The sequence below is a fragment of the Pangasianodon hypophthalmus genome, chromosome 6 (genome assembly GCF_027358585.1).
Source record: "Pangasianodon hypophthalmus isolate fPanHyp1 chromosome 6, fPanHyp1.pri, whole genome shotgun sequence".
Taxonomy (NCBI): domain Eukaryota; kingdom Metazoa; phylum Chordata; class Actinopteri; order Siluriformes; family Pangasiidae; genus Pangasianodon; species Pangasianodon hypophthalmus.
The window spans coordinates 16,317,147-16,333,404 of NC_069715.1; positions in this window are offsets into that span (position 1 = coordinate 16,317,147).

Consider the following 16,258-nt stretch of genomic DNA (forward strand, 5'->3'; position numbering starts at 1 on the left):
GTACATCAAACACTATATAAAATGCCAACAGCAAATCAAGCAGACAGAGACTGTTTTAAGGACACTTATTCTGTATTACACTGTATTCTTAGTACTTCTGCATTTTGGTCCCCACAACATTCCTTAGAGCTCCCCAATTGGCCCCCATTTTTGATCTTGCACATGGTCGGTTCTCCAGACACCTGTACCAGATAGTCAGTTTACTTAATGGCATCAGTTAGGAATTTTGGGAGCTGTGAGAGATTAAAAATGTGGATTGTTTGAGGGGTCTCTGAGGACTGATTTGGGAAACACTGGCTTAGTTTTTGTTGCACTCTTTGCTAAGCTTATATGACAAACTCGATTAAGATCCAAGTCAAATACAGTGTTATGTGATTAAAGATATCAAAGATTTACATGTTGTCTCTTCCTGGAAAAAAATCAAGATAGACTGCTAAAAGGGGAGAGCAGATAAGTTAATCCTCTGTAGTCCTTAGGAGTTTTGTTGTGATTGCTTTAATTTAGTTGTCTACAAAGTCCTCAGGTTGCAGGGGCCTGCTGAACCGTATCGCCTCTGTCCTCTGTGGGTCAGCATCATGTTACGCCTCCGTTCAGAGCTGCTTCAGTGTCTCACAAATATCCCTCAGCCTTTTCAAAATAGAAATGCCTTTTTGCTGAGAGCTTTTCTTCAGACATTCACTCCCCCCCCCCCCCCCCCCCCCAACCGCCAGCCTTCTGCCCCCTCCTCAGTCTCTCTCTCCCCCTCTTTTCCTGCTGCAATCTGTCCTGCCAGCTCCCACGGTTTGTCTTTGGAAGTGATCCGTCCCCGAGCATTCGGCAGCGCCACTCCATGTTCACATCCCCTGAGGGGCCTTCCCAGCCTGCCCACTAGCCTGCACCTTCCTTTGTCAGCCAAATGGATACCAATTAAATCAACTGTTCTCCAATTAGGATTTGGAGAGAATCTATCTTGTTCAGTGTTTCAAAGAGAAAAAAAATCCCAGGGCCTGGCTCCTCCCATCTTTTTTGTTGCCATCCCCCTCCATTCCTTCCTCCATTCTCTGACTAGCCTTTTTCCTGGAATCAGTTACAGAGAAAGAGAGTGCTTATTTTCTGCAACAGGACACTCCTTTTTGAATCATTTTGTCTCTTTTTGTTCAATATGTTAATTTAAGAGTGTTCTGCAAAGCATTACCAAAACTGTATGCTTTTCTCTGATCACCATTATCGCAGTACATTAATGAGATTATATGTATTTTTATCTGACCTATGCTAGCCAATTTGTGCTTATATTATAACACTATGCTGCAAAAACCAAAGGCTGCCACAAATAAGCAAAAAGTGAGATGAATATTATGGACCTCAATATATGTTAAAAAAAAATCCACTGATTGATAATGACCAAGGTCAAACAATGTGGGTTGGATAATAAAAATGAAGTATTCAGGAAATGCTAGTGAAAATTACCTTATGTTTTGCACCCATAAATTCTCCCACAACTGGAACGGGAGACCTGTTGTAATTAATAAAAGAGGAAGCGTGTGTGTGTGTGTGTGTGTGTGTGTGCGCACATTCCGAAATATCTTAATATGGAAGCATTGGTCTGGAGGTGCTTGGAAGCATGCCATGTCTCATTGTCTATTAGTTGTGTCAAGAAAATATGGCCTATTGTGTTCCTTACAAGTTGGCAACCTGCTCCTCCCACTCGAAATCACATCCAGCTAAACAAACCACCCAGTGAAGTTTCCTGCCATGATCTGATTCAGACCAAAAGACCCTGCTCTCTAACCCATTCTCTTTTTGCCTTACGTATTCCCACATGTCACTGATTTACTCTACTGCCTATCCCATCTCCAAGCTACTGAAGATTCTATTATATGTAATGATGCAATAAATAAATAAATCAAAGCATGAGGTTGCCTTTGGTTATATTAGCTAGCTGGCCCTCAGTCACATCTGAAGTTAAATTCAGAATGGCATTGAAATAACAGGACTTGGTTGACTTAGATATTGTAAGACTTGATTAGGATCAATAGTTTCCAAATATTGCTATCACATATGAATTCATCTTCAACAACTTTAACTAGCAAAATAAGTGAACTTGATTTTGTGCCACAGCTAAACACTTAAAATCCATCTCATTCATTCCAGAACAGAGTGTGAATACAGTTGTTTCAATGCAGGTTCCCTGATGACTATTTAACGTTATTTTAATTAGTGAAGAAGTAGTAATAAATGCTTCTTTTAAGTCCATTACAGAGCAAAGGTGGTAAGTGACATTATGCAACAAGAGCCTGTCTTCTGCCTATCCTTTCTAGAAGAGAAAGAGAAAGACAGACAGAAGTGTATGTGAAGCCATGTTGAATGTCTTTCTTCTGTGAAAACAGAAAAAAGTCTTTACTCTCCTATTTGTAACAGCTGCTACCACTCCTTCTTTTTTGTTCTTTTCACTGTATTATGACAGCAAATACACATACATATACATAACAAAGCAGATCATGTGGAGCATCTTCTTGTCAAAACCCTTCTTTAAAAAAACTATCATAAAACATACACGTAGTAACAAATAATGCATAAAGTATGACTGAGTAAACAAATGAAATGTTTGTTTTGAAAAGGCTGCTATTTTATGGTGATGATGTTTTGCAATGTCACTTTTAACCTTACTAATAAAGGTACAGCAGACAAATATCAAAATAAAAAGGCAAAAAATAATAATACAAATAATTCTAGTTATATTACAAATTAATTATAGAAGTAGTTGAACTGCCCAGCAATTCTGTCCAACCACACAGTATATAAATAAATAAGTGGATTTTAGCTCATGGGCTCTTTCAGGGCTGTAAACTGGGAAGGATGTCTGGGATTTAATCATTACAGATTGGGAGACTTGAGGGCCAACAAAAATAACATCTGTCTGCAGACATCCGTGAACTTGCAAAGGCCTCTACTTTACAAGTGAACTCTGAAACACTCCGGTCAAGAAACCATCTGATTGTGCATTTAACAAACCCAAATGTACAGTCCATGTTGTTCCAGCTGTATTTGCAAGCAGGTTTTAAGTGTATAAACACAAAAAGTGAATATTTTCCATGGCTGTAAATGCTGACTGTTTTACTATTGTACTGTATCGAGTGGTGACCAGACACATAAATGTCTGTTATCTAATTACACTTTCAGTTAAGGCCAATTTCCAGAAGTTCTCCTGATTTATATATATATATATATATATATATATATATATATATATATATATATATATATATATATATATATATATAGTGATATGATGTGACCAATGGATAGCAATGCAAACTCTATTTAGTGTAGTGTTTCTTTGCCACCCACAGCTTTAGCCCATGATTTCTTGGAAGATAAATAAATGAACAATCAGTGCATTTTTCCATAGACTAATTCCAGGAGGGGGAGGGCAAAAGGGAAAAAAAACAATTAAAAAGCCCCTCTTCTTCCCATCCAAACGATTCCCACGCATTTCTTGGCAGAAGATCTCCTGATGATCTCCAGAGGCCTTGCTTCGTTTCCAGTCTGCGAGGAACATGTCAGGAAAAGGTTTACATTTCCCAGAGAGGAGTGTGGGCGAAAGTGAGAGGAACACAACAAGAAAGAAAGAAAGAAAGAAAGAGAGAGAGAGAAAGAAAGAAAGAAAGAAAGAAAGGGTGTGCATTCTTGGAGAAAACAATGTGGAGAAATGGACTGAGGAGAAGAGCCTTTGCACCTCCCCAGCAATCCAGTAGGGAGCAATAGCAAAAGGATGTGGGAGAGGAGAGGAGGAAAGAGGGAGAAAAGGAGAGAAAGAGGCGTGGAAGGGTAGGGCTGAAAATAAGGGGAACATTCACAGGGATTGCTTCAACGAGACCACCATCATCTGACTTCTGCACCCTTGAGAGCAAGAGAAAAGCAGAGGAGCCAAGAGGAGCCATTATAGCAAAGTGAAAGAAATTGGGATCCTATAATCAAACTATTGTTCTTGTGAGCCTTGACCCAGGGTGCATGAGTGCATGGATAATCAGTTTAACCTTGCAATACCAGACTTGACTTTTTGGCAGTTTCACATGATGCAGAGATGACAGCAGTGCCAGCAGAGTGTCAAAGACAGCACCATAGCCTGTGGTACTGCAAGGCCAAAAAGCCCCGACCCCATAGGCACCTTGACCTGGCAGGGCACACCTCTGCCTGAAGGCCTGCCATGAAGCCCATGAGACAAAGACGATCTCTTAGACAGCTGCTCCTAACCTCTCCAACTGGCACTTCTATTTTGGAGATGGCATTATCCTTATTCTAATGAGGGGGTTCACTGCTTTTGTTTTTGGATCAGACCCAAGTGGTTGTTGTTTGACCCTACTAGGATGGCCCAGGTCAGGGACCATGACAGATGTGTCAAAACTGATTTGGAGTGATGGGTGGACCAGCAGGTTGGACAGATTATTAAATATTTTACTCCCATATATTCTTTAACAAGGAGATGATAAACAGGCTTTTGGGCTATTGGATTGCATATGACAGATTAGCATCTTGATTGATATTTTTTTAGTAAGTGACCTTGTCATATCTATAGGAATGCAGCACAATGAAAATTGTTCTATAGATTTTTTATATGCTACCAATAAAACTATCCAAGAAATATACAATGCAATAAGTATATAAAAACGTATTTAGACATATCACACAATTAAAGTATTTCTGCAAGGATCCATGTTTTCCGACAGTTGAAAATTAGGCAGAAATTTGACCATTTTCTAGATACTTTATTTTCTATTCTAAATAAATTTTGTTGCTAATCCACAATGAATGCTAACAAAAAACATTGACAAATTAAAGACAATATTCCACTTTACCTTTTTAAGGCATGTAGAAGTTTGCAAAAAGTCAGTGTTGTACTGAAAACCAGCCTCTGCTTTAATGTGGCAGTGACAGACATCCACTTTTCAGCCATTTAAAACTCTTTTTCTCAGAACTGCCTTAAGAACCACATCCCAATTACCCCCCATGAATGTTTCCAGCCGACTTGCCGAGACCTGCCAGGCCTTCTTGGTCTCCAGCCACTGGCAAAAAAGCACACTTCAGTTTGTCTTTATTAAGCAACAAGCAGGTTTAATCAATGTTGGAGGAGAGCCCTTTGCTTTCCTCCCTCTAATGTGCCATTAGGCTCCATTCAGAGAGACTGCAGCAGTTGTCACCCAAAGTGGAGAAGCCCAAAGTAATCAATGGTAGTTAAGAGCTGTAATTTATCACCATGCCACAGGCAGGGTGTAGGGAAAGCAGGGACTGGTGCAAGCTGGGAAAGATGGGACGAAGGGATGATGAGACGACAGTGCTATTGGACAGGTCAGAGCACAATTAGTCTTCATCTCTCTTGCCTTGATCGCTGTCAAAGACCCGCTTCAGTGACACCATTATCAGGTTTTATAAATAGCATGGAATTAAAAGTCATTGATTTCTGCGTAGGTGTCTCTGCAGATTTTTGTTAGTAAAGATGGTTCTCTTTAAGCTGGGGACTTTTTTGAAAGAATTACTCTTGCCCAGGGCTTGATTTAGGGGTGTAACAATGCATTGTGACATGATGCATTGTAAGACATAAATGTGACTATGTGCATCATGGAAATCAGTATTTTATTAATTATACTTCTAATGCAATTGACCTGTTTGAACACCAGAGATTCTAATCTGCACAACCCACAGAGTTAAAATTTATAGAGAGCATTCTATTCACATGATCTCGTTTTTTTTGTGGAGAGCCTGCACCATGACTGGGAATCATTTGGGACCAATAGCTTCAGATCACAAAGACTGACATTATAGGTTATATGGTCACACAGCCATATTATAAACATTAAAAAGAGCTCTTCAGTAGCTTTCAAATGACACCAGCTGCTGCACTCCACAGTGCTCAAGAAAGAAGCTGTGGAAGCCAGGCATTTTAGCCAACTTTCCAGCTCTATTTCTGGTTAAATGACAGAAAATGTTGTAGAAATGACATCTCAGGAGCTGCTATGGAGCTCATTATTATTTTCAAATCATTATTTTCCCCAGCTCAGAGACTTAGTTCAATCAAATTGCGAGTATTGGGAGTATTTATAAATTGGGAAGTGGTAGCTCAGTGGTTAAGACGTTGGACTCCTGATCGGAAGGTTGAGAGTTAAAAAAAATCCCAGTACCGCCAAGCTGCCACTGCTGGGCCCCTGAGCAAGGCCCTTAACCCTCAACTGCTCAGTTGTATAAATGAGATAATTGTAAGTCGCTCTAGATAAGGGTGTCTGCCAAATGCCATAAATGTAAATTTATTTATTTTTAAGATATCGTGAACCTCCATCCATCCATTCGTTTTCTGTACTACTTATCCTACACAGGGTTGCGGGGAGCCTGGAACCTATCCCAGGGGACTTGGGGCACAAGGCGTGGTACAACCTGGATGGGGTGCCAGCCCATCGCAGGGCACAATCGCACACACACTCGCTACAGCCAATTTAGAGATGCCAATCAGCCTTTGGACTGGAGGAGGAAACCGGAGTACCCGGAGGAAGCTTCTAAAGCATGGGGAGAACATGCAAGCTCCATGCACACAGGGAGGAGGCAGGAATCGAACCCCCAACCAGCGAGGCAACAGTGCCCCCGTTATGGTGAACCTGTAGTACATTTTGTTTACAATATTAAACCTCTGTTTAGCAGTGGACATTGTGGCAGTACAACACATAAGTGACAGATAAATGACATTTCAAGTCTATAGCAGTAGGCTTAATTAGTCATGTTGTTAGTGATAATATTATATAAGAAAGACGTTATAAGAAAAAAGTAAACAGTGCTCAGAGGAGAGCTTGCCATCAGTCTGATAGAAAGCACTGACTCATCAAAACTCCCACAAAGAAAGCAAAGAAGCCCACAAGCTAAATGACAGACATTCAGAAGACTGTGACAAGAACTGTAGAATGAGACACAACCACAATCCAAACCCTTTGTGAACAGAACAGGTCTGAACACAACTGAACAGAAGTGAAAAGAAGTGAAAAAACAAGAACGAAAAGATCCTTTTAGACAACTTCCATGAAAATAATGAAAAAGGATTCATGTTTTTTGGGAAATTATAAAAAGATCATTGGCTAATCTCACTTCTAAATCATGCATTGCTTTATGTAAAAGAAATTTACATATATTAATTTATAAGTAATTAATTACAATTTCGATTGATATGGAGGTATTTTTGAGGACGGAAATGTATTAACAGTACTGTGCCTTAATAAATGATGCAGGTTGGTTTCCCTACACTCTTAAGGCTCAGATAAAGTGCAAAGATGAAGACCAAAAAGCACATAAGCACTGTGTCATACAGGCGTGGACAACTGAACCTCCTAAATCATTAGAGGCGATTTTAGACGTGTGGAGATACTTGAGATTGCTACAATGTGCAACAGAATTATCAACTATAATAAGAACAGAATGATTTGTTGCCCCCAACCCTTGATGCATAATTATGAGGACGCAGGTGACTTTTTATCCCTGCACTGTACACTTGCTTTTGGTGTTTAAATTGCTCACGTTTTCCCATTGGTTTATATACTTAATTTTAGACTTGTTGCATCCTTCCCTGCCACAGCTGCTGTTTGCCTCACTTAATTTGGATTGTAAAGCAAGTTGAGTGTGAGTAATGTGCAGAGGTATTGTCAAAGAATGCTCTGTGTACAGTCCACTGCAGAGAAAGAAGAGTGAACACCAGGAAAACAAATGATGTGCAGCAATTATCCACAAATCATAGTGCACATAAATGGTCAGAGCTAGAAGTGGAAGAACAATGAAGGGAAAAAAAGTTGAAGGGAGCCCAAGAAAAGAATAAAAATTTCAATTTCAAGAGTATTATTATTTTCATTAATCATGAGGCCTGCCATTGGGGCTTATCCTTATGCCTTAGCTGGAGATCTATTATATGCTCCATTTATTCCGGCCATATTACCTCATATGTTTTCCTGGCTGACCAAATAAGACTTAAGAGACAATTTACTGTTCATTATGCGCCATGTCATAGGAATCAATCTATTAGCCTGTATTAACTAGACCAGGGGTGTGCAGAGAGGGTGCTGCATGCTTGATGGAACAGATAAATGGATATTTATACATTGGACATCCATGATCATAAAGGGAGTGGAGGGCATTTAAGTGCCCCCTCCCCAACTTCACCACTAGTAGCACACCATACACACATCTATCCCTGAGCCAAACTATGTTCCATCACAAACTCCCCACCTTGGTGGATGGCTTTATTTTCCCAGTGGCCAAGGCACCCTCCTTGCCTCTACACAGCCCTTGACCTGTGAAAGATTCTAACAAATTAACTGCTATTGTGGAGCCAAAGGTGCCATCAATGAGGGGACGCTCGGCTGAGCCTAAAGTATGATGGGAGAGCGCGGGCGGCAGAGCAAAGACCCCTGACGTGATTGAATTAACCCTTTGTATGGAATGGCCTGGTATAAAAAGCAGAAACATTCTTTTTTAGAACAAGTGGCAGGACTTTGAAGGTGTTTTGCTTGGCCAAAAGGATGCTGATGCCACATAGAGTCATTCAAACCTCAACATAGATTATGAAGCGATCAGAGTAACTGTGCTCTTTGGTTCAATAACTGTCCTTCACCGCTTAGTGTAGTTTTCAAACTTGTAGTCCACAGTGATGCTGAGTATATATTGTCTATGATTATTGATTTTTAGTGTTTTGTTTGTCTGTTTCTGAGTGTGTCTTGGATTCTGCAGGGACTTTAAATTCTACAATAAGTGCTTTTCTGTTGGCATTCTGTGTAAAAATCATGAAAGTCTCCAACACACACCCAAAAGACAAATATTCATTCATTCATTTATTCATTCATTCATTCATTCATTCATTCATGTTCTTTTGGCCAAGATAAGCTTTGGCTCTGTATCTCAAGGCATTTAATATAGACAGACATATAATATCTGACATGATATGTGTATTGTTGGGCTTAAAATAATTCTGATATATTTATTATAATAATTCTTTGGATAAGAAGGGTCAGACAGTACCTGATACCATGGTCCCAAGTGTTTCTGCAAGCATTTTGCTTTGACAAACGACAAAGGATTGTGTTTGTATTTTAGCCTTATGTACATGTGTTTGCATTATTCATGGCAGCTGGTGCTATCATGCTATCATGGCTCTCACCACCGGTTTGTTCTCTCTGTTATGCTCAGTTATTTGCATACACATTTAGATACACACGTGTTCAAATTTAAGGTCTATTGAAACATTATGGGATTATAGGCTAAATTAAATCTAGCAAATGTTAAAAAGCTATGGTTTCATGACCAGGATAAAAGAAGAAGGAAAATGTAGACAGAAAGGACATAATGACAAGGAACTCATGATTTTCTGCAGCCTTTTGATTAGTATTAGATATAACATCAAGCCGGGATTCATTAAAATAATTTTGAAATTGTGCTAAATGAGCTGTGTCATTGTTCTGGCCTCAGGGCATGTTAGTACAACTCCAATCTCTGTGCCAGCCTCACCTCCCACACATACACATTCACACACATAAACATGCTCACATGTACACACATCTGCATGGATCTTAGGAACACATGCGCATGAACCATCAGACAGTGGTGCCTCAGGTGCCAGGATGATTGTCAGGAGAGTACAACCATCCTTATAAAGATCAATAAGAGCTCACATTATTCTGCAGATGCTGCTCTGGTCCAGTAGTTACTTTAGGCAAAAAACCATTCCAATCTTGATTAGTATTTCATTTGAGTACCTTTTGTTCATTTTCAGTATGACAAAGAGATTGATAATAAATTGGTTTGTGGAGCATATTTGTTACCATATTCAACTTTTGTGAACCAAACTGAACAAAGATCTACCTCATTGCCCTTTCTTAAAGTGTGCACTATTATAAAATAATGCAAAAGTATAGTCTGATGTCATGGACCAAAGTGATAAGGCTTAATACTTAGTGAAATATAGTAATAATAATAATAAGAAGAAGAAGAAGAAGAAGAAGAAAAGGAAAGGCTATTAATTACCAATATACCTACACTACAGCCAAAACAGTAGTTAAGTGCAGAATTTTTGCATTTCAACAAGGTCTCACAAAACTTCATATGTATAGATACATGACATAGGAATGACATGAATCCTTTTTAATCCATCGTGCTTCCTCAAAACCACTGCTTTCTTCTCCAGGGTAAGCAGTTTGTATAGTTTTGATTTTGTTCATGTTCCATTATTTTAACCTTAGGTAGCGTTGGGTTACCAGATGTGTATCACACATGCATATTTACGCAGTGAATTTCTGTATTAACATCAAGCCTCATAGAAAACTGTCCACATTTATCTTATAACACCTTCTATATGATGAATATCAGTGTCCTCTCTCAAGCACAAACTGTATATCTGCATAGACTATATCCAAATTTCACTCCATGGTTACCCAATCCAAGCTCGCTGCTCGATTGGTGCTGTGCTTGCTCTGTACCAAAATAATTCAGTAAGTTATGCCCACATCACTATGCTTTTGAATAATAGCAATATGTAAAAAATATATTTACATTGTACACATTGCTTTGCAATGTAAATATTTTTTGTACCTATCTAAGATTTTTATTAGATTTTAGTATTTTATTTTCGGAATTTTTAGTGTTATCTTTATTTATTTATTTATAAATATGTTATAAATTTGTTAAGATACACAAAAGATGATTAAAAGTGGACTGCACCACCCACCTACACTCTAGCAACCAACTAGCATCACCCTGGTAACCACCTGGTATACCATAGCAACCAGCTATCCACACCTTTGAAACCACCTGGAATACCAGTGCAACCACATAGCAACATCCTAGCAACCACCTGGGATTTCCTAGCAACTGCCTAGAAACATCGTAGAAGCCACTTGGGATACCATAGCAACACCCTAGCAACCATATGGAATACCATACTGTAGCAAGCACTTAGCTGCAACCTAGCAACACATTACTAGCAACAGCAGTACCTTGCTTAAGCTGCACAATCACTGATCTAATTTTAACTGTCAGCTTCTAATGTTATCATTACAAATACTGCAATACCAAGTATCCTCGTCTTCTCCCAGCCAATCAGAAATTCAAGAATGTTTGAAACATAGGAAGAGTCGAGGTTCCTAAGGTTTTGAGGAGGCTGTCTGAAGCCATTGGAATACTGCACTCCTACATTATTACAGTAACAGAATATATTAAAAGCTGCATAATGACTATATAAAACTACAATAGGTGCCAAGCGATCTATACCCAAAAATAGAAAACACCAACTTGCACACCAATGATAGTTTCTCAGGACCAAGACCACTTGCCTGTCTGTCCAAATCTTTGCCCAGAAGCCCAAGTTTATGTCTTGTGTGAAAGGCCCTTTCCCCTTTGAATGGACAAGTATAACATGAATGTTTTTAAGAGCACATCCTTATAGTCAACTAGTAGTAGTTGCTCCAAGTAAAGTAAATATAGATTTTTTTTTTCAATGAGACTGGATGTTATAGTTATGAATATAACTTAAATGGACATAAGAATTATACTACCCAGAAACACTGGACAATTTATAAAAAAAATTATTTATTACATTTGTGTATGTACTGGATACATAACCTCTTGTTATTTATATTATTATTATTATTGTTTTGGACACGTTTTTCAAAACTAAGCTATCAAATGAAATCCAAAGCTAAATAAATGGCAGCGCACTTCCCTGTTTGTAAAATATCCCACACAGTGCCCCTAACAAAAGCATATAACAGCCACCTGATGTATGAATATGCCTGTAATAAACCACCTGCAGAATCATGCAGATTTATACATACGCAATAGGAGGCTGTGTGTGGTTCTTTTTGAGCTACTGCATTTTTATTTTTGCAGTGCTGTCAAATTCACTGTGTTGAGCCTGGCATTGAGCCCCAGGAGAGCGTGTATATTTTGTGAAAAATACAAGTGATATAAATTCTGGAAATGGTCTTTCACTACAGTGTACAAATTAATTTATAATTATATTGCATATTTACTTTAATTATTATAATGTAATTATGTTCTAGATTTTGGTTCCTGTACAAAATGTACGGTGGCTTGTAGAGTATTTTGAGTCACTATGTCATGTCTATGTGTGTCTTGATTTAATTATGTAAAGTCAAGGGGTGATGTGTCTAGCTCATTCCATGATTACTGGTTAAAATAAACTTCTATTGACATATTCTTGCACCTGTTTGTGTGCTTGAGCTGTGGAGTGCAGATCCTCAAGAACTGCAAACCAAATGCAAAGGAAAGCCATCAAATAGATTCAAAGGAGCGAGTGAAGTTGCAGCGACATGAAACAGCTTTTGACGTACAGTAACACTTTCAAGGTGCCGATAAGGCTCTTCTTCAGCCGATCAAATGTATTCAGTCCTAGCCATCCTTGCTTTCTTCCACCAGAGAGCAACCATAGTTGGATGAAAATGACTATGAAATGACCTTTTTGTGTGCTGGAGAATGTGTGCACAGGTTTTAAGATTCACACATTGGCCTAATCCCAAGATGCTTTTTTTCACTATTGCTGCTGCAAATCAAATGTATCTGGCTGAGCTAATCTTACCCTTTCTTTCGTGCCTTGTGACATTTCCAACGATAGCTAGATCTCTGTGTTTGTTTATTCACGCTGTTTCTTGGTAGCTGGAGACTCAGTCTTGCTTATATTATGCAAATACTTTGTATGGATTCAGGCCTAAGGAAATCAGTTTTTATTAGGGCATTAATTAAACAGTTCTGCATTGAAAACACAAATTTATGCTGGTGTTTTGTTCAGCTACCTTGCTACTTGTGATCTAAACTGTGCTTAGATGCAGACAGTAGTAATGAACATCACTCACTAATGCACTAATCTCAGTAGAGGCCATTTTGAAAAAAGTCCAGTTGGTGCTTGCTGATATTTGATTTGGCTTTAAAAGTAAGCTCTTAAATGACAGTTATAAATGACAGTGCATATAGTTGCTTATGTGTGTACTCATGATTACAATGTTCATATTTTTCCTGTACCCTTATACTATATTCTTTCATTACTAAATGAGCTGTAAAACATTGGTACACATTTAAAAATTATTTCAGTTACAAAGAATCAGTGAGAGATATAACTTTCACTGATTAAGATTTGTCATTTATCAAATATGTATATACAATGACAAAATACTTTAATGGCTAAATATTTAGATAATGTATTTGTAACATTAAATGTTCGCTAACAGATCAAGGTTTGTAACCTTTGGCTATAAAAGTATGGAGCTACAATCTTTTTACCATTGTGTGTAAGGCATGAATTCAGAAGTTCAATAGTAGTTCAAAACCTTTTTTGAAGTGTCTAAAGTAAAGTCTAAGCTGTCCACATGTAGAAAATGTTTCTAAAGGTTTATAATATTTTAGTAAATAAGCATCTCGATTTCCTGTGTGCTACCACAATATTATGCAATTAATATTGTGTTAACACAATATTATCTGCATAAACATGTTTACATGTATCCTACAGTAAAATAGTCTATATGTAATGAATTCATGTGTAATAAATATGATTTGCTTCATGGGGATGCCTAATCATACAGTACATGATCATATTAAGTCACTACTAGAAAGTACTGATTTTTAATCATGTAATAATGTTTTACAGCTCATTTAGTAATGAAGTAATACAGTGTACAGAAAAGCATGTACATTTTAATTAAAAAGTACAGACACATTAACAATGACGTGAACTATCAGTGGATTGAATTCTGAATAACTAATGGTTTGTTCATATCTATTATCTACTGAAATCCAAAAGAATATAACCATATCATAAAGTGAGAAATATAAAAAATTTTAAAAAGTCAGAGACAGCTTGTGTCCTTTCAAACGTTACTTTGCACGCCTTGGACACTTATCAACAGAGCTAGTGATAGGTGGATGGATGGATGTTAGAGTGTGTGTGTGTGTGTGTGTGTGTGTGTGTGTGTGTGCGTAGAGGGGAAGGGGGTGCAAAGACATGGAAATGGGTCTGGATAGAAAATTAAGTTCAAAGGTCACGCAGAACGGTCTGAAGGGTAACAGCAGATGAAATGTGGCTATTTGTTTTAAGCCAAGACTGATTTCATCTGCTGGAAAAGGTCAATGTAACATGAAAAAAGGATTTGTCTCCATTGGCACAGGCGCTGATTCTTAGCTCTCCAGGCGCCTGTGTTTACTTGTGCATTTACACACTGGCTCACTAACTGCATCATTATTCACTCTGCAACAGCTTCCTCAGCCTGCAAGCTATAGGTTCACCCGTTTTACAAGTAAACAAGTTGTTGTTATTACTTTTTCTTCTTGAGGAAAATTCAAGGTAAAAAATATTGTTACTACCATAGACAAACAGTTGAAGTTTAACTCAAGGGTTCTTCGGTATGGTAGTACAACAGTATTATTGGTAAGCACTTTTTAAAATGAAAAGCACAGGCTCAGGTTTACCCAAGGTTTACCCAAGGAGTTTACCCAAGGAAATGTATGTACTTTATGCCTTATGATGCAGCCCCACAAAGGGAAAAATAAATAAGGGTTTAGAAAGGATCCTGCACTACAACTTGCCTTTAGGGGAGTGTGGAGGAGACATCGCAGTCAGGGCAACTTGATTTGCATCTACATTCCTGTGGGATGGTGGAATACACCAGGACAATACATGACAGCAGCCCTTTAGCTATGTTCACCACACCCAAACAATAAGCCTAACGTTTGAGAGTTATGTTCAGCATCAGATAAAATGAAGGACTGTGTGTGTGTGTGTGTGTGTGTGTTTGGGGGGCTTGGGTCCTTTTGAACTTGGGCACAATACACACAGTAGTTTAAAATCAATGTTCTTGTTTCAAGAGAATTTACCTCGATGAACATAAAACCATCAAGAAATGTAATGCCTCTGAAAAATCAAGACAGGTGTTAAGTAATAGCTATTGCCACTAAATACACAGCACAAAGAACAGCATGTTCATTTTGTTTTCATCTTGTTATTCCATGCATGCACTTATTAGGTAGTTGATATAAGGTTCATGAAATTTAAGACTTTAATTCCCATTTGATAAATATGAAAATAATACACCACAGAAGAGTGTAATACACGTGTGAGTAAAAGCTATGGACCTATTACAGTAAAGAAACTAGGTCATATTACAGAAAGAGTGTTTTGTCTCATTAGACTCCTAGTGGGCTGTCTCGGACTGTCTGTAGCCTTTCCAGGACAAGGCACATATTAACAGGAATCAATATAGCGCATATTCCTTATCATCCCCATGCCTGAGCAGTGACCCACACACACAGTAGTAATGAATTACTGCATGCCTATGTAGAGTAACATGGAGAGTAATTAACAGCACAGATGGACAACTTAGTGTGAACATATGAACTTGGGTGTCTGAATATGTGGTCTCTGTAACATTAATTAAATAAACACCACAAGGACATTCTCTCCAAAAGAAATAAAGAAAGGTCATCTTAATATTCAAATATGACTCACAAAAGTGTGCCTCCTGACTGAACAATTATAAAGCTGCTCTGCCGTTTTGTAATAAGCAAAATATCACAATTAAGCAGTAAGATAAAGAGAGTCATTTCGCTATCATACACTACAGTGAAGCATCATGGCTTAGAAAGTTAGAGATAATAGTAGCACTTTCTATGAATTCTACATTGATCAGTCATTACTCTGCTTATAATTCATTGCAGTGTAGTAAAGTTGCTTTGGAAGGATTTTAATAAACTACATTAATGCCTTATCATTCCTATGAATTACAATGTCATTGTATGAATTCCTATCATTCCTATGAATTACATCATGTCAAGTTTTAAATACGCTATGTAAGTAAAGTTACAGGAAAAAAAAAAGAATATATATATATATATATATATATATATATATATATATATATATATATATATATATATATATGCATTGATATCATACCTAATTCAGTTAATAAAGAAAAATCAGATTAGAGCTGTAATAAATCTCAAAGAAGGCTAGATTTTAAATGCAAAGTGCACAGTAAAATCCTTTTCTATCTCATATATGTTAGTACATACACAATAGGCAAGGAATAACACATGACAGATCATGCTGTCATAAGAAAGTAATGCACGGCGGGGGGGGTCTGAAGCCTGGACAGCACACTCTTTACTTTTCACTTCAATGTTTCACTTTAACAAACTACAGTGGAATTTATCAGTGAGGCTTCCACATCATATTCCCTCTCCTTAGTCTTTCTAC